General features: G+C 40.5%; 1 pseudogene; it reads right to left on the bottom strand.

Annotated features, from left to right (window-relative positions):
* The window catches only part of LOC149750395 (protein TASOR 2 pseudogene), a 29317-nt pseudogene extending 7248 nt beyond the window's left edge, over positions 1-22069 (bottom strand).
* Between the last annotated feature and the right edge of the window lie 8 nt (positions 22070-22077).

Here is a 22077-nt window from a genome sequence, read left to right as displayed (position 1 = left end):
ACTAAAATCCTAAAATATATGTATTGGCAAAGGGAATCCATCAGGACACTAATATAATAACAGAAGTCAATTAAGGTACATTTTAGGAATGTATGAATTGGTTCAATAAATAGGAAATCCATAAATTTAACTAACCACATTAACAGGTCAAAGTTATCATGAGGGGCTGCTGGAACATGGGATGAGGCAGGAGAGCCACATGTCAGACTGTCCAAAGGAAGTTACTATATACTTCTTTCCAAACAGATGACTTAGATAAGTTTTTGTTGCTGCACAGTATTTTTTTCATTTATGTAGTATTATTTTGGCCATACTTAATCTACAAAACAAATTGATGCTTCCAAATAAAAGAAAGCTGTTCATTTAATGTAACACAGAAAAAATCCTACCATAAGTTGTTTAGGGGAAAGAAAAGCTGATAACAAAGGAGAAGTATGTATATATATATACACAAAGTCTTAAGAACATATACTATGATTTAAACAATGGTCATCATCTGTATAATGCTTATCTGATGTTTTTCTTGTTTATTTGATTATGCGCCCACCACTAGATTATTAGCTTCATGAATACAGGAATTTATCCTTTTCCATGCTGTACCCCAGTGCCCAGAACAGTGCCTGGTACACAGTAAGGTTTCAATAAACATTTCATGTATTGAATGAATCAATCCATATTCCAAATCACTTCACTTCTCTACTTAAACCCTTAGCGGCTTCTCGTTGCCCCCAGAATACAACACACACTCCCTGCCATGGCCCTGTGAAATCTGACCCCTGCTTGCTTCCTCCACCTCACCTGATCCTCCCTCCTCTGGCTTACTACTACGGTCCAGCTACCCTGGTCTTTCCATTCAAGCTCTTTGCTCTTTTCAGGCCTTTGCACTTGCTGTTATTTCTGACTGAAACGCTCGCTCTCCTGTTTTGCCCTCGGCTTAGCTCCCTCTCTTCTTTGAGTGAAATCTCAAGTTATTCCCTCAGATAAACCTCCTCTGATCACCCCACCTAAAGTAGGTATTTTCTTTAAATCACTCATTACAACATACAGCTATTTTGTCAATTTACTTTTGGGTGTGTGTGTGTGTCCATCTTCCCCAGCAGAATGTAAGGTCCACAGAGGCAGATACTCTTTGTCTTGCTCACAAAGACCTTCAGTACCCAGCAGAGCTCCTAGCACCACAGTACTCAACGCTCTACCAAGTTATCTTTGGGTAGGTCAAGTACAGGTAATTCCTGTTTCATTCTTTTTACAGCTTTACGTATTATCTGAAATTTTACGTAAGCATAAATATAATCTGGGGAACTAAAGCTATTTTCATTTTGGAAAAAAAGATCTTCCATGGCCCTAAGTAGTAGCAAGTTAGTTTTTAAAATGAACACAAAGTAAATGAATGGAAATAGCATTTCCCATAAGCCAAAACAGTAAGAGACCCATAAGATAAAGCTTCTCTATTAAAAAATAGAAAATACTACAGAATGAGAAATGTATGATTTTTATAACAATTTTTAAGTTCTTAAAAATTTTTAAACTTTAAAAATTTCTTAAATTAAAAAAAGTCTGCCATGTACAAAAGTTTAAATGTTTTCTAATGTCAAGATAATCACCCACAGAAAGAATAAAAACCAAGATACCCTTGCTATTATTTGAAGTGCAAAAGTCCATTTGGAATCACTGCTTTACAATTCAAAAGATTTCCTAAAATACTGTAAGTCTACACACACAGAAGAGTTGTAAAGAGTGATGCCATCTCTCTGCCAGTTCGGCAAGGGTTTCTCCACTCCACGCTCGCAGAATCCCATGAGTCAGGAGGCAAAGGCGCTCCGTAAACCCTTAAGTACATACAACCGTTTGTTCACCACCTACCTCGGCGGCCCCACCAAAGCTTCACTCCCCAAAGCCCCCTGAAGGTGGGACACCTAGTCCGTCCCTTCTCCCAGTCTCCTCGTCACCCAGTTGTCTGGCAGGCAGCTCACCGGCCAGGTGGGAGGCCCCAGACGCAGGTGTCTCCAGGAGCCCCTGGCTGGGTGGGGGTTAGGGCCGGCCCCTCCTCCTCACCTCATGGCGTGTGGCGGAGGGGGCTGTCCCTCTGCCCAGCTGGCCCCTCCGGCCCCCTCCTGCCAGCGAAAGCCAGTGTGGCGGGGGCGGCGCGGGTTGTGCCTTTAAAAGTCAACGAGGGCGGGTGGCGAACCGCGAGCCGCGCACACGCGCACAGCCAGGCTACCTGGCCGTGCGCCGGCTCGGGGAGCCGCAGTCTGGTCCGAGGGCTGGACAAGCAGAGTGTCCTCAGTTCCCTGTTTCTGACGTCTCCCAATACTCTTAGGTGGACAGTTTTATTGTTATTTTACAACGATCGCTCCAAGCTTCAATTCCCTCGAAGGTCTTGCCTGCAGGTTATTCAGTAACCATTCTGGATTGCAAATCCTAGACCTAAACCGAAATCCATGTCTTTTTACCACAGTGACCCCAAGTTATTCTAACTCACCGCTGCTATAAAGCTTTCCCATTATTGTCTAGTAAACTCGCTGATTATAGTTTCATGGGGCTTTGCTCTGTAATTTACAAAAATGAAAGGTCTACTGAATATGGTTTTGGATACTCCATATATGCCCAGGAGATGCTGATACCAGCACCCAGGGTTGGGATGGGGTGCTTGTCCCTCCCACTAAGCCACACAGCCCTAACAAAACTCATGAAAAATAAAGTTGGAGTGTGTGTGTGCGTGTGTGCGTGTGTGCGTGTGTGTGCGTGTGTGCGTGTGTGTGTGTGTGTGTGTGTGTGGTGTTTGGCCTGATCTAAGGACGTCTTTCCTTTTGGCTTATGTTTTAACCAAGTAATCTAAGACATCCATATGCATTTCCTGGACCGTATCTGCACTTGCTAGCGGAAAACTAATCAGGAGCTCCTAGAGAATCATTGCCGCTATGGTATTGTACAAATAGAAAACATACAGGAAGACCTTAACTCACAAAGGAAATTACTTAAATTCATAAAGAATCACGTAGATTAATTACTATTGAAAATAGCAAAATCACTTTGCATATTTAACATATGCAATGGGAGAGCAACTGCCTTCTTCTTAAAAACTTTAAAAAATTATTTCCACTGCTAGGGGGAAAATTGGCTGCGGGTGGTAGTGGTGTGATGAATTGGGAGATTGGGATTGACATGTATACACTAATATGTATAAAATGGATAACTAATAAGAACCTGCTATATAAAAATATAAAGAAAATTCAAAAGTAAAAAAAAATTATTTCCATTGCTAAAAATCCCTTTGTACTATGATTGTTTCATTTAACTGTGGCTTACTTTTAGACTTAATATTCAATTTTTGAAGACTGTTTGAACATTTTCAAAATCCATTTCTACTATAAAAAAGATTTCTATATATCAGACAGATGCTTATAATCTCATATCATATTTTGTTTTCTTTCTTGCTATGCTGTGTAAAAAGTCAACAGATTCTTTGGAGAACATACTTTCCATATTCAAGATTATGCACTTTTTATTAGAATCACTTCGAAGTTGATATGGTGCCATTTTCAGACATCTGTATAAAGGAACCGGCCTTTGCTCTGGCTCATCAAACCACGTTTACTAATTTGTGCTTCAGCATTAAACTATCAGCCTGCAATGAATGGCTGCATTAAACTCATTACTGTATTTATACACTACAAAGATACTGTTAAGTAGTTTTGTCCTTCTTCCAAGAAAATCCTAAGACTAAATTTCTCTCAGGGTCAATTACATTTTAAGACCTGCTTTAGATTATTTTGATTATCACATATAACAAAAGGGAAAGTGACATCTAATCCATACCATAACAATGATTTTTTTTTAATCACCACCACCCCTAGATATATCCCATCACAAATGCCCTGGGCAGAGAATAGGCCTATTTACTAAAGGTGGCTCATAGAGAAGTGGAGGATAACCACAGGGTGAAGCAGGTGCTTCAACTGGTCAAAACAGGCCTCAGGAGTTGGGGTCTTGAATAGTTAATGAGGAAGCAGGTGTACCCAAAGGTTCTAAACAGGGTCTATTTCACCGTACCAAGGAGGGCAGAGTCTTTAACACAGAATATTACCAAGGGATTTAGTTATCCAATTAAGTGTTACTCAATTCTTAAGAGAAAACAGAAAGTATGCCCCAGACACTTCTTAGAAAATTCATAAATAAAAAGAGAGGCCAAATTTAAAAACAAAAGGCCAATTGAGTTAAACAATAAAAACCAAAAGCTAGTTCTTTTTTTTAAAAAAAAGATTTTTTTTAATGTGGACCATTTCTTTAAAAAACTCTTTACTGAATTTGTTACAATATTGCTTCTGTTTTATGGTTTTTGTCCCCCCCCACCCCCGCCAGCCATGAGGCATGTGGGATCTTAGCTCCCCCACCAGGGGTTGAACCCACACCCCCTGCATTGGAAGGTGAAGCCCTAACCACTGGACCGCCAGGGAAGTCCCCAAACTGGTTCTTTTGGAATAAGTAACCTTTAGCAAATATAATCAATAAAGAGAAAAAATTAAATATCAACAAAAGGAGGCTAACCACAAATACAGGGAAAAATTTCTAAAAGAATAAATTATCACACACTATACCAATAAATTTGAAAGTTATAAAAATATAATTTACTAACATTGGTCTAAGTGGAAGAAACATCTGAATAGACCAATTACGATGAAAAAACTGAAAGAGTAGTTGCAGTCCTACTCCTCTCAAAAGACCAGTTCCAGAGTTTTATTGTCAAGGTTCACTTTTCACTTATCAGATTATCAAAAATCCACGAGTTTGGCAATGCAGTCTGTTGGGGAAACTGTGGGAAACAAAGGAAAAGAAAAGCAAAAGACCAGGAGAAAATATTTACTATGAAGGTTATAAAAGATTTATTTATACATTAAGACAAACAGATCAACAGAACATAAAAATGGAAATTCACAGTTTAGGAATTATGAATAAGTCAATAAACACATTTCAAAACACCTCCAATTTACAGACTTAAAAAAGCCAAATAAACCCAAGCAAGATAAATATAGATACAGTGAAACAGCAGAAAGCTAAAGACAAAGGGAAAAATATTAAAGCAGCCAGAGACAAGGAACTGAAAGACTGACAGGTGACTTTTCAATAGCAATAATGGAAACCAAAAGACAGAGGAATGAGATCTTCAAATTGCTACAAGAAAATAACTGCCAACCTAAACTGCCATATTCAGCAAAAACATCTCCCTTAAGTGATGGTGAAACAAAGACACTTTCAGGTAAACACAAACTAAGAGAGTTCATCTATTCTAAAGGATAGACTTTAAGCAGAAGGAAAATGGCCCTAGGTGGATGGTCTAAAAGATAAAACAATCAATGAATAATAGAGAAAGTAGCAAAAATGTGGGAAATATAAAAAAGGACTGACGGCAAAACACAATAACAATTCTAAACAGGTCTCCTTCTGTCTTGTAAGAATATTAAAAAAAAATTAAACTACATAATAATAACATGTTAAGTCATGAGGAGCTGAATAAAATTAAACTACTAAGGTTCTTGTATTATCTAAGAGGAAGGTAAAGATATTGGTTATTTTTATTATTTAAAAAAATTTTTTTTTTGCGGTACACGGGCCTCTCACCACCGCGGCCTCTACTGTTGCGGAGCACAGGCCCCGGACGCGCAGGCCCAGCGGCCATGGCCCACGGGCCCAGCCGCTCTGCGGCACGTGGGATCCTCCCGGACCGGCGCACGAACCCGTGTCCCCTGCATCAGCAGGCGGACCCCCAACCCCTGCGCCACCAGGGAAGCCCTACTGGTTATTTTTAGATTTTGAAAAGTCAAGGATGCATGATATTTCTAGGATAACTATAAAAAGAGAAAAAAGTATAAAACTTCTGAAATAATATACGGGGAAAATGAAATGATATAAGATATTAAATAGCTATTTTAAAAAAATAACAAAAAAGGAGAAAAAAGAAATATAAAACAGCCAGGACAAATAGAAAGCAAAAATAAGAGCAACTGTAGCAAATGTAAATAGGCTATATCCCAGCTAAACATGTTTGAAAATTGCATTAAAATTCCAACTGATGCTCTTTAAAATAAGCATATCTAAAGCATACACATGCATACAAATCTATAGCTATCTCAAAAATAGTTTAATAAATGAAAAAACAAAAAATAAACACAAAAAGAAATATATGATAAGACTTCCCTGGTAGCTCAGTGCTTAAGAATCTACCTGCCAACGCAGGGGACACAGGTTCAAGCCTTGGTCTGGGAAGATCCCACATGCTGCAGAGCAACTAAGCCCATGTGCCACAACTACTGAGTCTGCAAGCCAAACTACTGAGCCCACGTGCCACAACTACTGAAGCCTGCGAGCCTAGAGCCTGTGCTCCGCAACAAGAGAAGCCACCGCAACGAGAAGCCTGCACACCACAACGAAGAGTAGTCCCATCTCACCGCAACTAGAGACAGCCCGCACACAGCAACAAAGACCCGACGCAGCTGAGTATAAAATATAAACAAATAAATAAAAAAAGAATTAAAAAATAAAAACAAAGACATGATAGAGATAATCACAAAGCTAAAACAGGATTCACTAAAAAGACTAAGATCGATGATAAACTACAGGCAAGATGAATTAATAGAAAAGGAGGAGGGGAGTTGGGAACAGAAATATGCATTATCAGAAATGAAAAAAGGAGACATAATTACACATTCTTCAGACATTAAAAATAGGAAGAGGGCACTTTTAACAACTCTGTACCAATAAATATTACAAATTTAGACAAAATGGACAGAGTCCTAGAAAAAATCTAATCTACCAAAACTGACATAATTTTCTTTAAGAATCTAAGTAATCCTGCTACTATTAAAAAAATTAAATCACTAGTCAAGAATCTGCCACCACCAAAACTTCAAACCCAAGTGGATTCAATGGTAATTTCTACCACAACTGGTTATCCATATGTGAATAAAGTTAAAATTACAGCTATACTCCAAACTACCCACAAATAACAATTCTAAATATACAGACATGAAATAAGAATGTTTAAAATTAAGAATTACTAGCACCACAAAGAGAAAAAGAATTTGCAACCTACTTAACTGTCAAAAGATTAGTACCTAGAGTATGTAAAGAAGTCCCAAAGTTCAACAACCCAATAAAAAACAGAAAAATGGACAAAGAATATGAGCAGTTAGTACAAAAAAAGAGGGGGGAAAGACCTTTAAGCATATATAAAGATGCTCAAACAGTCCAAGAAAATGTAAATTCAAATAAACTGATACCACTTTTCACTGATCACACTATCAAAACCTATAAATGTATAAGCATATTCCGTGAGGCGAGGTTTTAGGAAAAATAGTCACTTAGGTATACTGCAGGTAAGAGTGCAGAATCCAAGGAAAAGCAATTTGGCAATATTTACCAAAATTTCAAAAGCATTTACATATTGACCCAACAATCAGTTTTGGAAATTAACTGTACAGAAATCTCACATACAAAATGACAACTCTACAAAGTTACTCCATGCACCACTGTTTTGTTTTTTTTAATAGCAAAAGATTAGAAAAATATCAAATACTCTATCTACTACAGATTAGGTAAAACTGGTACAGCCACAAAGTAGAAAACTGCTTTTCCTACTCTATAGAATGAGTATGCTTCCTCTATACTGATTTGTGAAGACTTCTAGAATATGCTGAAAAGTGGAGCAAAATAAAGGAGCATAATAGCAGAAATTACAGTAAGAAGGAGGAATATCAAAAAATACACTGGGGGAATGAGCTGGACAGGTACAGGGAAGAAAGACTTTCTTCAACGTATGCCTTTACATGTTTTTAAATTGTTTAAATAAATGATCCTAGTAACTTTTTTAGCAACAGGAAGAGTTCATCAACTAGTACATATAACATATTTCATTTTAATTCGTAGATATTAGTAAGAAAAAACAAGCAGCCTGTAGAAAACAGCCCTGCGTTTCTTTTAAGTAATCAGAGAAATGCAGTTTAAAACCACAGTAATATATCATTTCACTTCTACCAGACCAGCAAAGATTTTAAAAGTTGGACAATGCCATATGTAGAGAGAATGGTGAGCAAAGGGAGGTTTCATTCACAACTGGTGGAGTATAAATCAGAATCACCATCTGGGGAAAGTTAGATATTATCTAATGAAATTGAACATGCAAATATCCTCCCAATGGATCTAGCACTTCCACTACAAATATGCCCGATCAACAGTACTGTGTATATGCACTTGGAGATGACTGAGAGCATTTATGGCTCCACTAATTATAATGGCCCAAATGTTGGTAATAACCAATATGTTCATAAAGAATAAAATGGATCAACGTATAATATATTCTTAGAGTAGATTATTATACTTCAACAAAAACGAATGAATCACAGGTGTGGTTCTCAAAGTGGTGATGATAATGTAAGTGAGTTTTTGGTATTATATATTGAAATGTGCCATCATTTGAGAAATCTACATAATTCAGTGAACTAGTATCTTCCTCATGACCAATGCATGGGTGAAAGATCCCTTTAAAGTGCAAGCTACCAGACAAACATGTCACAAAGGAAGAAAACTACAGGCCAATATCACTGATGAACATAGATGCAAAAATCCTCAACAAAATACTAGCAAACAGAATCCAACAGCACATTAAAAGGATCATACACCATGATCAACTGGGGTTTATCCCAGGAATGCAAGGATTCTTCAATATACAAAAGTCAATCAATGTGATACACCATATTAACAAACTGAAGGAGAAAGAGCATATGACCATCTCAAGAGATGCAGAAAAAGCTTCTGAAAAAATTCAACACCCATTTATGATAAAAACCCTCCAGAAAGTAGGCACAGAGAGAGCTTACCTCAACATAATAAAGGCCATATATGACAAACCCACAGACAGCATCATTCTCAATGGTGAAAAACTGAAACCATTTCCTCTAAGATCAGTAACAAAACAAGGTTGCCCACTCTCACCACTATTATTCAACACAGTTTTGGAAGTTTTAGCCACAGCAATCAGAGAAAAAGAAGAAATAAAAGGAATCCAAACCAGAAAAGTAGAAGCAAAGCTGTCACTGTCTGCTGATGACATAATACTATAGAGAATCCTAAACACTCTACCAGAAAACTACTAGAGCTAATCAGTGAATCTGGCAATGTAGCAGGATACAAAATTTATGCACAGAAATCTCTTGCATTCCTATAAACTAATGATAAAAAATCTGAAAGAGAAATTAAGGAAACACTCACATTTACCACTGCAACAAAAAGAATAAAATACCTAGGAATAAACCTACCTAAGGACACAAAAGACCTGTATGCAGAAAACTATAAGGCACTGATGAAAGAAATTAAAGATGATACCAACAGATGGAGAGATATACCACGTTCTTGGATTGGGAGAATCAACATTGTGAAAATGACTCTACTACCCAAAGCAATCTACAGATTCAATGCAATCCTTATCAAACTACCAATGGCATTCTTCACAGAACTAGAACATAAAATTTCACAATTTGTATGGAAACACAAAAGACCCCGAATAGCCAAAGCAATCTTGAGAAAGAAAAACGGAGCTCGAGGAATCAGGCTCCGTGACTTCAGACTGTACTACAAAGCTACAGTAATCAAGACAGTATGGTACTGGCACAAAAACAGAAATATAGATCAATGGAACAGGACAGAAAGCCCAGAGATAAACCCACGCACATATGGTCACCTTATTTTTGATAAAGGAGGCAAGAATATACAATGGAGAAAAGACAGCCTCTTCAATAAGTGGTGCTGGGAAAAACTGGACAGCTACATGTAAAAGAAGGAAATTAGAACACTCCCTAACAACATAAACAAAAATAAACTCAAAATGGATTAAAGACCTAAATGTAAGGTCATACACTATAAAACTCTTAGAGGAAAACATAGGCAGAACACTCTATGACATACATCACAGCAAGATCCTTTTTGACCCACCTCCTAGAGTAATGGAAATAAAAACAAAAATAAACAAATGGGACCTGATGAAACTTAAAAGCTTTTACACAGCAAAGGAAAACACAAACAAGATGAAAAGACAACCCTCAGAATGGGAGAAAATATTTGCAAATGAAGCAACTGACAAAGGATTAATCTCCAAAATTTACAAGCAGCTCATGCAGCTCAGTATCAAAAAAACAAACAACCCAATCCAAAAGTGGACACGAGACCTAAATAGACATTTCTCAAAGAAGATATACAGATTGCCAACAAACACATGAAAGGATGCTCAACATCATTAATCATTAGAGAAATACAAATCAAAACTACAATAAGGTATCACCTCACACCAGTCAGAATGGCCATCATCAAAGAATCTACAAACAATAAATGCTGGAGAGGGTGTGGAGAAAAGGGAAGCCTCTTGCACTGTTGGTGGAAATGTAAATTGATACAGCCACTATGGAGAACAGTATGGAGGTTCCTTAAAAAGCTAAAATTAGAACTACCATACGACCCAGCAATCCCACTACTGGGCATATACCTGAGAAAACCATAATTCAAAAAGAGTCATGTACCACAATGTTCACTGCAGCTCTGTTTACAATAGCCAGGACATGGAAGCAACCTAAGTGTCCACTGACAGATGAATGGATAAAGAAGTGGCACATATATACAATGGAATATTACTTAGCCCTAAAAGGAAACAAAACTGAGTTATTTGTAGTGAGGTGGATGGACCTAGAGTCTGTCATACAGAGTGAAGTAAGTCAGAAAGAGAAAAACAAATACCGTGCAATAACACATATATATGGAGTCTTTAAAAAAAAAAAGTTCTGAAGAACCTAGGGGCAAGACAGGAATAAAGATGCAGACGTAGAGAATGGACTTGAGGACACGGGGAGGGGAAAGGGTAAGCTGGGATGAAGTGAAAGAGTGGCATGGACTTATATATACTACCAAATGTAACACAGATAGCTAGTGGGAAGCAGCTGCATAGCACAGGGAGATCAGCTCGGTGCTTTGTGACCACCTAGAGGGGTGGGATAGGGAGTGTGGGAGGGAGATGCAAGAGGGAGGAGATATGGGGATATATGTATATGTATAGCTGGTTCACTCTGTTATAAAGAAGAAACGAACACACCATTGTAAAGCAATTATACTCCAATAAAGATGTTTAAAAAAATGCAAGCTAGACCAATAGGTTTTAATATCGCATAGTTTGAGAAGTTCATTGATTCCAAACTCTATACTTCAGCTAACCTTTAAGAAACTATTAGGTTTTGATGAGTATTAAAGAAAAATATAACTATTTAAAAGAATATTAAAATATTCCTCCCTCTTCTAAACATACAGCTCAGTGAGGCCGGATTTTTTCATATACTTCAACTAAAACAGTATATTGCAACTAACTGAGTGCAGAAGCAAACATGAGACTCTAGTCATTAAATATATTTGCGAAAACGTAAAACAAAAACACTCTTGCCACTAACTTATTCTGGGTTTTGGAACACAGTTATTTTTCATTAAAAATGCTGTTTAAGATGTAGTAGGTTTACTATTATTAGTAGTAGTATTTTTTAGAGGTATACACCTCTATAAACAATACACCATATACTTAATGGTATATGTAAATATACCAATATCTACGTTTAAAATTGGTTGGTTTCAATATCTAATATAATATTGATCCACAAAGGATCCTTGTGGTCCTCAATACTTCCTAGAACTGTGAAGGAGTCCTCAAGTTTCTGAATTGAGCTATAGGTACATGCTTCAACAGGGATGGATCTCAGAAACATAACGTTTAACGAAAGTAATTCACAGAGTACACAATATGATTCTACTTAAAGTTCAAAAACAGGTGAAAGGAAACAATATGTTGGGTAAGGATACATATATGGTTCATAAAACTGTAAAGAAAAGCAAAGGGATAATTAACACAAAATTCAGGACGACCATGGTGATGGGGGCAGAGAATCCTTTGTTTCTGGAGAAAGGCACACACCAAAGGCTTCTAAGGTACTTGTGATCGTCTATTAAGCAGAGTACACAGATACAGTTTTTTGTTTTTGTTTTTTAAAACAGTATATACAAATGGTATATTTCACAACAAAAATTTTAACAGAAGAAACAAGGAGGCATACCTATCCTCTTAGAAGAAAAAACTCAAAAGAATGTCTCTTCTCAAATTAATCTATAAATTCAATGCAATCACAAACAATATCTATCCCAGCAAGATTTTCTACAGAACTTGAAAAGATGATTTTAAATTTCATCTGGAAGAAAAATGCAAAAGAAGAGCCCAAAACTTTTTTCAAAAGAAAGTACCAAACTATATTATAAAGCTACAATAATTAAAACAGTGTGGTAGTAGATAAATGGGTCAAAGAAAAGAAGAAAATTCAGAACTCAATTAAAAAAAAAAATCAGCAAAGTATATGACCTGGCCAAAAATGCTTAATTTTCCTACTATCCAAGGAAGATAAACATTTAAATGAGATGTTATTTCAACTATTAGAAAATTAGTAAAATATTACCATCCGGTGCTGGCTAGTGGGGAGACAAAACACATCTTTTGAGAAAGTGAATATAAAAAGGTACAATCATTTGAGGGTAATTTAATAGCGTTATTATCCATCACTCTCAGAAGCAATCAAGTCTACGATTCATAGAAATACTATGATGAGCGCATGAAACACTGCTTATAATGGCAAAAAAATCACTGCAGCATTTTAGTTATAAGGGAAAACTTGAAAATAATTTAAACGTCCATCAGTAGAGGAATGAAAGACTCATTTGACAAACAGATGTCATATCTATTTAATTACACTAAATAGATATATCACACTGCATTTATTTAACAAACACTACGTCTCAGTTAAGTTTTTAGACACTTTGCAGATTTTAATTCACTTAAGCAACTATGTCTGGATTACAGGAGATGCTCCTGATACAGCTCTTTTTAAAAAAGAACTGGTTACACTTGGACAAATGTCCTGAAAACACAAAATTTCAAACACTGTTCTTTGTCTTCCTTAAAATAGTTGTGAACACTGTGTCACTTTTAATTTTTCTCCAGTCTGAGTTATTTACTGTTGTACTGAGTATACTGTATAGAGCTATCTGGTTCTAGAAGGCAGTTTTTCAACAGAAAAGTATTTTTACACTATTAAGGAATAGCAGCTTTGTTATAAACCTCCTGAGTAAGCTTACTACCAATCTCAGAGCCTATAATATTAAATATATCCAAACCCCTTTCCCCTTCTAATGCTTTTTCAGGGGAACACCGTGGGCCCTTGGATCACCAACGTTACTGCAATAACACCGTACGCTTGCACAGCACTTAACGTCTGGAATATATTTTCAAAAACCTAACTGTTCTAATTTTACCTTACAGGGAGAATAAAGGGTAAAAGAGGTGTATTTAAATATATGGATTTCAAATAGACAAGTGGTGATTAAGAGAAACTTGAGGATTTTCAAAGGATCTTCCCCCCAATTTTGAGGTTAATGTGCCACGTTCTCCCACAAATGCTGCTTGGTGCCACCTTCAGACAAACTGCTGGGTTGAATGGACCAACCTACGATGACGCGCTACTTCTGTTTTCAGCTAAATGACCCTCCCTGGGGAAAGACCTCTTCTATGCCTACTTTAAAAAAGAAAAGGTCACACACGGCCAATGAAGTCTATGCAGAAGGAAAGCGGAGGTGCGGCCTTAACCAAGAATCCTTAGAAAAGTACTTCACTGCCAGTCCCAACCCAAGGAGCAAAGAAAGCTTCAGCTGGCCACTTCTTAACAACGTCCACGAGGATGCAGCGGTCCTCTCACAGGCAACTCAAAGGAAGTGCTGAACCGCCCTACACTTCCCGCCTCCGAAAGGGGAAACAGGAATTCTGACGCCTTACACACCTGGAAGACGCTGACTGACTAGAAACAGGTGCAGATCGGTGTGTTAGCAGCTGAGAGCGGCCACAGGTGGAGTCAGAGCCGAAGCAGCAAAGCAAAAGCGATTCTGAAAATCTCCGACCCCCGCCCCTCCCACCCAGAGCAGCGCTACCAGGCAAGAACGCGTGAGTCAACTCAGCATCCAGGAGAAGCATGCAAAGTCGACTGGAACTCAATTTTTCATTAAAAAATAAAATGACAACAACGAACCCCGCACAACCCGAGCGGCCACGCCGGGCACTCGGCCCCGGAGGACGGGCTCCTCTCGCCTGCCCTCTGGGTGGGCGTCCACGAGAGGCAGTCTCACCTGTCCTGTGCGCCGCCGCCGCCCCCGCGGACCGAAGATAAGCGTTCAGTTTCCTCTCCATGCTAAAATGCTGTCCGCGCCTCCACACGCGCTTCCTCCCCTCAGGCCCTCGAGGCCAAGCGTGACAGATCCCGTCGGACCCTGCCAACCAGCCGCGCCCGGGCCAACTCCCCGGGCCGGGGAGCCTTCGGGCCGCCCCTTGCAGCGACTCCCCTCCTCCCGGTTCCATAGGGCCCGCGTTCGCACAGGCTCGTCAGCGGCGCGCGGGACCCTCCACGTCGCAAACAGTCCTTCCTCTCCGCCCTTGTGCCAAGAAAGCCGCCCGGGCGTCGCGGGGCGGCTCCGAGGCGCTGGCGGGAGTGACGCGGACCCGGCGTCCAGGCTCGGAGCCTGCAGGCCTCGCCGCGCTCGTCAGCCAAACAAACGCTGCTCCTGCCCCAGAGGGTCATAGGAAGGCACGAACGCTGAAACTCCGCTCCACCTGAGGTAACAAGTCGACTTTCTCAGTGACTGACGCTAGAACCCGGAAGTAAAACCCCACGCCCACAGGAAGCGGAGGTGGGGGGAAGAGAAAGTGAAAACTGAACTGTGGCGTCCCTAGGAGGCAGGAGCCAATCGCTGGGGAGAAGCCGACGCGCAGGCGCGAGCTGCGGCCCTCGTCCACGCGGCGCTCACCTCTCTCCTCTACGCAGGCGCGAGGCCGCGGCGGGGCCCGGGATTGGACAAAGGATTCTGGCGGGCGCGGTTGCCCGGCGGGCGGAGCTGGGCGTCTCGCGGGGCTGACGCGTCACCGGAAGCGGAAGGCGCGCAAGGAGAACCGCGGAGGCGCGGCCACGACGGCGTTGAATGTGTTGGCGCGCGTCTTTCGCCTCACCGTTGGGAGTATTTACCCTCCTTGAGTCTCCTGCTACAGCTGCCGCAGCGTCGCTTGTCTTGTCTTGCCCAAAAGCGACGTTTACGAAATCACGTTGATCCATGTAACATTTGTTTATGTGGTGGGTTCCCTAGGAAAACACCGCTAGAAGCTTCTATTCCATGCAGAGTTAAGGGAATAGCATTACTATAGCAATGCTGTTACCACAAATAGCATTACTTATACCAATCAGAGATACTAGGTGATGCACTTAACCGTGAGCCAGACACTGGGCCACACTATGGGAATAGAATAATTTACTCATTCAGTAGCATCTTTTATTGTTTACTGTGGCCAGGTGCTGAATTAGGCACTAAGATTACAGTCATGAATAAGCCAGATAAGGACCCTGCACAGAGTGGAGCTTATTCTAGAGGTGGATGACAAACAGTAACAAGTAACACCACCACCACCACCAGAACAGAACTTAATAATAACTGCAGTGAAAACAAGCCAGAAATGCTGAGGATGGGGTTGGAGGCTGGAGGCCAGAGCAGAAAAGGCAGAGCTACAACGTCTCACTGAATAAGGGACATTGAGGTCAAACCTCAGTGATAAAAACAGACCAAATTAGTTCTTGGAAGATGAGGAGGAAGAACTTTCCAAGCAGAAGACAAAGTAAGTACAAAAGTCCTAGACATGAAATTGTGTTCAAGAACTGAGGAAGGTTGGCTGTAGAAGCAGAGACTGAGGTACAGCCGATGTTTTCAAAGTACATAAAACCAGTATGTACAACTCCCTGGCTTATCACAAAGCAAATATTCATGAAACCACCACCCTGGTCAAGAAATAGAACATTAAAACTGGAGCCTGTGCTCCGCAGCGGGAGAGGCCACAACGGTGAGAGGCCCGCATACCAAAAAAAAAAAAAAAAAAAAAAGAAATAGAACATTGCCAAAAACCCAGAAGTTCCTTCTTGCGCCACCTATGGATCAATACCCACTCCCCTTACCTACCATCAAACCTAACAACGAATCTAACTTCCATGGTAATCTCTTCCTTTCCTTTCTTAGTAGGTTTGCTGCCTAAATATGCATCCCTAAACTTTATCATTTAGTTTTGCTTGTGGTTTGAACTTTATATAAACTGAATGGGTTTGTGCCTGGTTTCTTTGGAGTAACACTGTGAGACTCATGTTTCTGTGTACACAATTCTTTCATTTTCATTGCTATATATGTAGGGGTGGGTGTAGCACATTTTCTTTATCCATTTTACTGTTGATAGACATTTGCATTATTTCCAGTTCTTGGCTATGATGAATAATACCGCGGAGCACAGGCTCCGGACGCACAGGCTCAGCGGCCATGGCTTACGGGCCTAGCCGCTCTGCGGCATGTGGGATCTTCCCGGACCAGGGCACGAACCCGTGTCCCCTGCATCGGCAGGCGGACTCTCAACCACTGCGCCACCAGGGAAGCCTGCTACTCTTTTAACCCCGCTTCTCTTCACCTCCAGCCTCCTAAACCTATAGCTCGTCTTGCTCTTTCCTATTTGGGTGTTGGTTGATAAGGATTAGTGAGAACTTCCTAGTCAGGGGCCTCTACAGTAAAAGTTGCTAACATTTATTCAGTGCTAACTATGTGCCAGAAATGCTTCTAAATGCTTTCCAAGTGTTCGGTCACTTAATTCTCTCAACAATATTGTGATGAAGGTATCCATTTTACAGATAAGGTAACTGAGGCACTGAGAGGGGAAGATGCTTACTCAAGGACACAGTTAACAGATAGGGGAGCCATAGTTTGAATCCAGGCTTTACTCCAGAGCCTGCACTCAGACATTACGACTTGCTCAAGATACTGAAAACCTTCAGCGAGGCTGAACAGTGGATTATGAGTTTCCAGGGGACTAAGAGGGGTTGTGATTTGATGTTTTTAACACAGAATCCCTAAAATCACAAGTGATGTCTATTTGGCAGACTGGCCAGGCCTTAGAGCTTACGGCCTTTGGCTTACATTTGAACAGACTGCTGTTCTTCTGAACAAACGGTTTGGCATTTTTAAGGTTGGTTTATTACATGTCTAAAGACTGGATTCACTTATATCTTTCTTATTCCTGTTCTGATCTGGTTCCCAAAAGATGGCTGTGAACTTGAGAAGGGAGGAGTGTCTTCTTATTCATCTTTGTGTTTCCACAGTCTCCAGCCCTTAGGCTTAGTAGGTGCTCACTAAATGTTGGTCCACTGGAATTAAACCCCTTTAGTCTGTATCAGCCACCTTGAATTATGGGCCATGGTAAAGGTTCCCCTCTGGGACCACCAGGTAACCCTGTTCTGCTTGGCATTGACCTTTTTTTCTTTTTCCCTGCACACAGAAGCATTTTTTTCTTTATTCTGATTTAATGTGTGTGCGGGGGTTGGTTCTCTCTGATAACTACAACAGAGAACATATCATGCATTTTTGATTACTCTACATCTTTTGAATGTATGAGTAGAAAGGACTAGAAAATTTACCCTTCATTGCTAATTGCTTGCCTTCAATTTAAAGAGTAAACTAAATCCTGTTATTCTAGCTCAATCTATTTTATCTATTCTTTCAGATGCTTTCCTCTGTCATATCTTTCCTTTTTCTCCCTGTATCATTTTTCTTTTTTTTTAAGTTCTCAGCACAACCTCCAGGCTTGACCAGCATTCCTGTGTGCTCTCAGACTCCACCAAAGAAGAGGCGGATTGCTCTTCAATGATTTTATTATTATTATTTTAAAATTATTTATTTATTTATTTACCTATTTTTTGGCCATGCCGCGTGGCTTGTGGGACCTTAGTTCCCCGACCAGGGATTGAACCCGGTCCCTCAGCAGTGAAATTGCAGAGTCCTAACCACTGGACTGCCAGGGAATTCCATCTCTCTGTACCTTTTAATGAGCATTGCAGATCATTCATTTTGTACAACTTCTGATCCCCACCTTTTGGACAAACTTAATACCCATGCAAATATGAGTTTAAAGATTGAGGCACACTGACCGAACTCCCTAATCCCAGGCATCCCCAGGAGGCTACTGTCTCTCTTGAACAACCTTATCTCTGAGAGACCCTAGGTTCCTGGAATAGGGCAGATTCTGCTTCAGAAAGGAAATGTAGTCATACTCAGAACATCCCCTAGGCCAACCCAGAGCAGCCAGGGGTCTTCATTCCAAGGTTGGCTCTGAGCAGATCTGCTCTTCTCCAGACCCGCGCATGAAGCAGACTGACCTGCCGCCTGTGGGCATTCCAGCCCGTGCCTGCTGTGGACAGCCTCACTGTCTTCAGACCTCTCTGCTGGTATGTTTCCAACACTTTCACAAGAAAATTCCTAAGTCACTTCCTCCATGTGGCCTTCCTCCGATCAACCCCAAAGATCTGTGAGACCTCCTTTATTCTGTATCCCATCATCATCTAAATCCCAAAATTTAATTAAGGATTTTCCAGACTTCTTCTTTAGAATCTTTTCTGAAACAAATGGATTTGTGAGGATCTGGAAGTCATATATAAGCTTTCCTACAGTTATAGACTTTAAATGAAGTTTGGCTTCTATATTATATTGACACCTGTGAATCTGTTGCTTAATATCAATAAAAGCTCCCCAGACTCTCTGAGTGTGATGCTTTTCTTTCCAAAGGCACAGACCTAGGCTTCCTGGTGTCATCCTTCTGTATATAGCTGTGCTCAGGTCAGCGGTGATGGTCAGCAGCCTGCCCGGGGTGAGAGTCTCCCTAAAAGGGACCCCAGAAATTGATCTACCTTTCAAGAGGCTCCATCAGCATCCAGAAACACTGTACCCTATCTCGAAAGGCATCGGTCCTGCTGCTCTGCAAATCAATGTTCTCCAGGCCTCATTTTGGCAGCGTGGGCCCTGGAAGTCTTTCTGTGCTGTACTTCTGTAGCCTTCCTTCTTGTGCACCCGCACTGCAACCTCTGCAACTTCCCCTTACTTGGCGCTGGGATTTCAGGACCTAGGAATTTTCCACGATGTCCTTCTACATGCTTTTCATCGGCCGGCCTGGGCTGGCATGTCACACAAGGCTAGCTCCTTCGGCCAACCCCCTCTGCTTAGTCAGTGGCAGCTCCGCAAATGCTGGAGGGATGACTCAATGCACGGGAGTGTGTCCTAAATACTGCATTTGAAAGTGATAGTTTTCCTGAGCTTCTCATGACAATGACTAACCTCTCTGAATGTTTCTTTATGCCTGTGAATAGCTTATCGAAACGGATTAAGCATCCTTTTATGCATGTTCTTAGTAATACTGGCAATATAGTTCTTTTTGTTTGTTATGGAAATAACCCAAATTGGGAAAGGTAGCTTTAAAACTCCCCCGCTAACCAAAGCATGATCAATTGGGGAAAAAATTTTGAATTCTTTTCTTTTTCTTGTGAGAGGCATGGGAAATAATAGGAAAGGGAAAGTGGGGAGCACCACTCATCAAAAACATATTTTAAGAAATGTGCTGGCTTCTATTTCAGGAAGGTTTACATCAACACTGTTAACAGACAAATGAAGGAAAAGGAAATGTGGATCATTGGTATTGGTACTTTTCAGAAAGGCTGATTGATAATATTTTCTTGTATTTGAGATAATCAAGGACAGAAAGCAATGTCACAGGATGTGAATTACTCCTCATGACGGTGAGGAAGGTGCCTATTTTCTGTCTGTTGTACAGTATGTCTGGGAAGTCCCTCCCACACTGAGTCCTTGGTCTTTCTTCCTCTGGCCCTTTCACATGACTTTGACTCCTTATTGGCAGGGCCTTTTCCTAAGATTCTTTTGCTGATAATCCAGTCATGCTGTTCTCACACAAAGGCGAGTACTAGAAATAGGCATGTCAGGCTATGACACAGCCTTCCTCCTCCTTTGAAGGGGTAATGACCTTATTCAAGATGCTTTTATTAGGTCTACTCTGCAAGTTACCGGAGAAAAGTCATTGCATTTCATTCACACAACCATGCTGCCACTGCCAGTCTGGGTGGTTCTTCCAAGTCTCGGTCAACCCCCGTTTTACATGGCTGAGGCGAGGTAAGAAGTTGGACAATGAATTGTAATAGCCTGGCTGATTTCTTACTTTGATTTAAAAAAAAAACAAAACTAATCATTATTATTTTTTTCTGCCTGTAAAAGTAGTCATTCCGACTGTAGAAAATACAGGGAAAACATAAAGAATAAAATTAAAATCCCACAAAATATCATCGTTATTAAATTTTGGTATTTTTCCTTCTATATCTGAGTTAAGTTATCTTGTCCCACTGGATGGGTGGGACCAACAAAAGAATTTTCTTTTTCTGTTATGGCCAAATCTACTGTTTCAACCTGGGAGGATCTGTCAGTTTTCTCATAGTGTGCATCACAGAGTTTAAAACTACTTGGAAATACAGCCCAAGCTGGCTGTGCTTCTTCACCTGGTACCTGGCAGTCAGGACTAGAAGCTGGTGACACTTCTTTAATTAAAGAACTGAAGGAGGGAAAAAACAAAAACAAAAACAAAAACAAACAAAAAACAAACAAACAAAAAAAAACAACTGAAGGAGAAGTCTGAACCAACTTGAACTTCCTCTGCAACCTCAAGGGCACAGGTTTCTTTCGAAAGTATGAAAGCCACTGTCTGTAAGTTATCACCTTTTCTCTCACTTTCTCGTGGTTTCATTGACGTGTGATCAGCAGAGTTCACATCAGGCACCTCTTCAGGCTCAATTATTTCTTCCGCTGTCTCCTGAAGCTCTAAGCAGGGTAACGGGGCCTCCTGCTGCTGCTCCATTTCACCAGCGGATGCTTCTTCCCAGGGACTCGTGGGCGGTGATATGGTGAGAGTGAGGTCAAGGTCAGAATCCTCCTCTGATAACTCGAGGCTGACTTCCTCTCTATTCACAGATAGGCTGGTTTGTTTGGTAAATGCAGAATTAAATGTTTCAAAACTCATGTGTTCACTGTTTAGACCACTCTTGTCATTCTTTAGTTCTGAAGAGCCATCCGAAGCATTCCTCACTGATGGGATGCAGTCAAGTGAATCTTTTTCTTCCAAGGGATCAGAAGCTGACGATGAGACTACTTCTTCAAGCTGGGACGACTCTACAGTGTCTTCCGAAGAGATGCTGAAGAGACTCTGGCTCGACAGAAAACATTCTTGAGAGAGCTTCATTTCTTCTCTGGGTAACAAATAACTAGAACTTTTAACTAGTGATAATGCCTCTGTTACAAGGCAATTATCAGACGGCGATGGTGAGCCTGCAACAGCCTGCCCTTTCTGTAACGAACACATTTCTTTAGCAAGTATCTCTCTACTCACTGAGAAGGCACAAAGGTACTTAGCGCCTTGTTGTCCTGACATTGCCAGAGAGGGAACGTCCCTAAGACCCTGTGTCTTTTCAAATGCGGACACAGGATGTCTAAGGCTTGTAGCAGGTGATACTTGTTTAATCAACTCCACATTAAAGGGTGTAGGTTTATCAGCTCTGTTTACAACTTCTGTCTGTATCGGTGCATAGGCATTTTTTTCAAAACTGAATGTAACTCGTTCCAGATTAATCACTACATACTCCGTATCATCCTCCCCTTCCAAGGATGACTGACATTCTTTGATTATAAGGCTGCTATGCTGGATAAAGCCCTGCAAAGCACCTGTTTTTGTTTGCATTTTTGCATGAAAAACATCAACTTTGCTTTCAAGGGTGCTGTACACAGACTTTTGAAAAATCATTGACGGATTGCTGATCCCATCGTAAGTCCTGGCGAATGTGGACTGTGTGACAGTATCATTATAAGATGTCACCTGTGTGCCATCAAGTGGCTCAAAGGTTTTATCTTCAGCAGGAATAGAAGATCCATTAGTTTGGGTACTTCCAATGCTAGAAAGCACCAGATTAGAGGTCTCTAGTTTATCTGATGACTCTTGTTCGGCTTTCCCCCCAATTATCTGAAATGATAAAAGCAAAAGAAATAAATTAATTTAAAAAATCA

This window comes from Delphinapterus leucas, chromosome 2 (assembly GCF_059928025.1).
Source record: "Delphinapterus leucas isolate spDelLeu-1000000601 "Yukka" chromosome 2, BTC_Dleu_Yukka2, whole genome shotgun sequence".
Lineage (NCBI taxonomy): Eukaryota > Metazoa > Chordata > Mammalia > Artiodactyla > Monodontidae > Delphinapterus > Delphinapterus leucas.
Note: the sequence above shows the minus strand (reverse complement) of the source record. Positions and strands in the feature narration are given on the sequence as shown.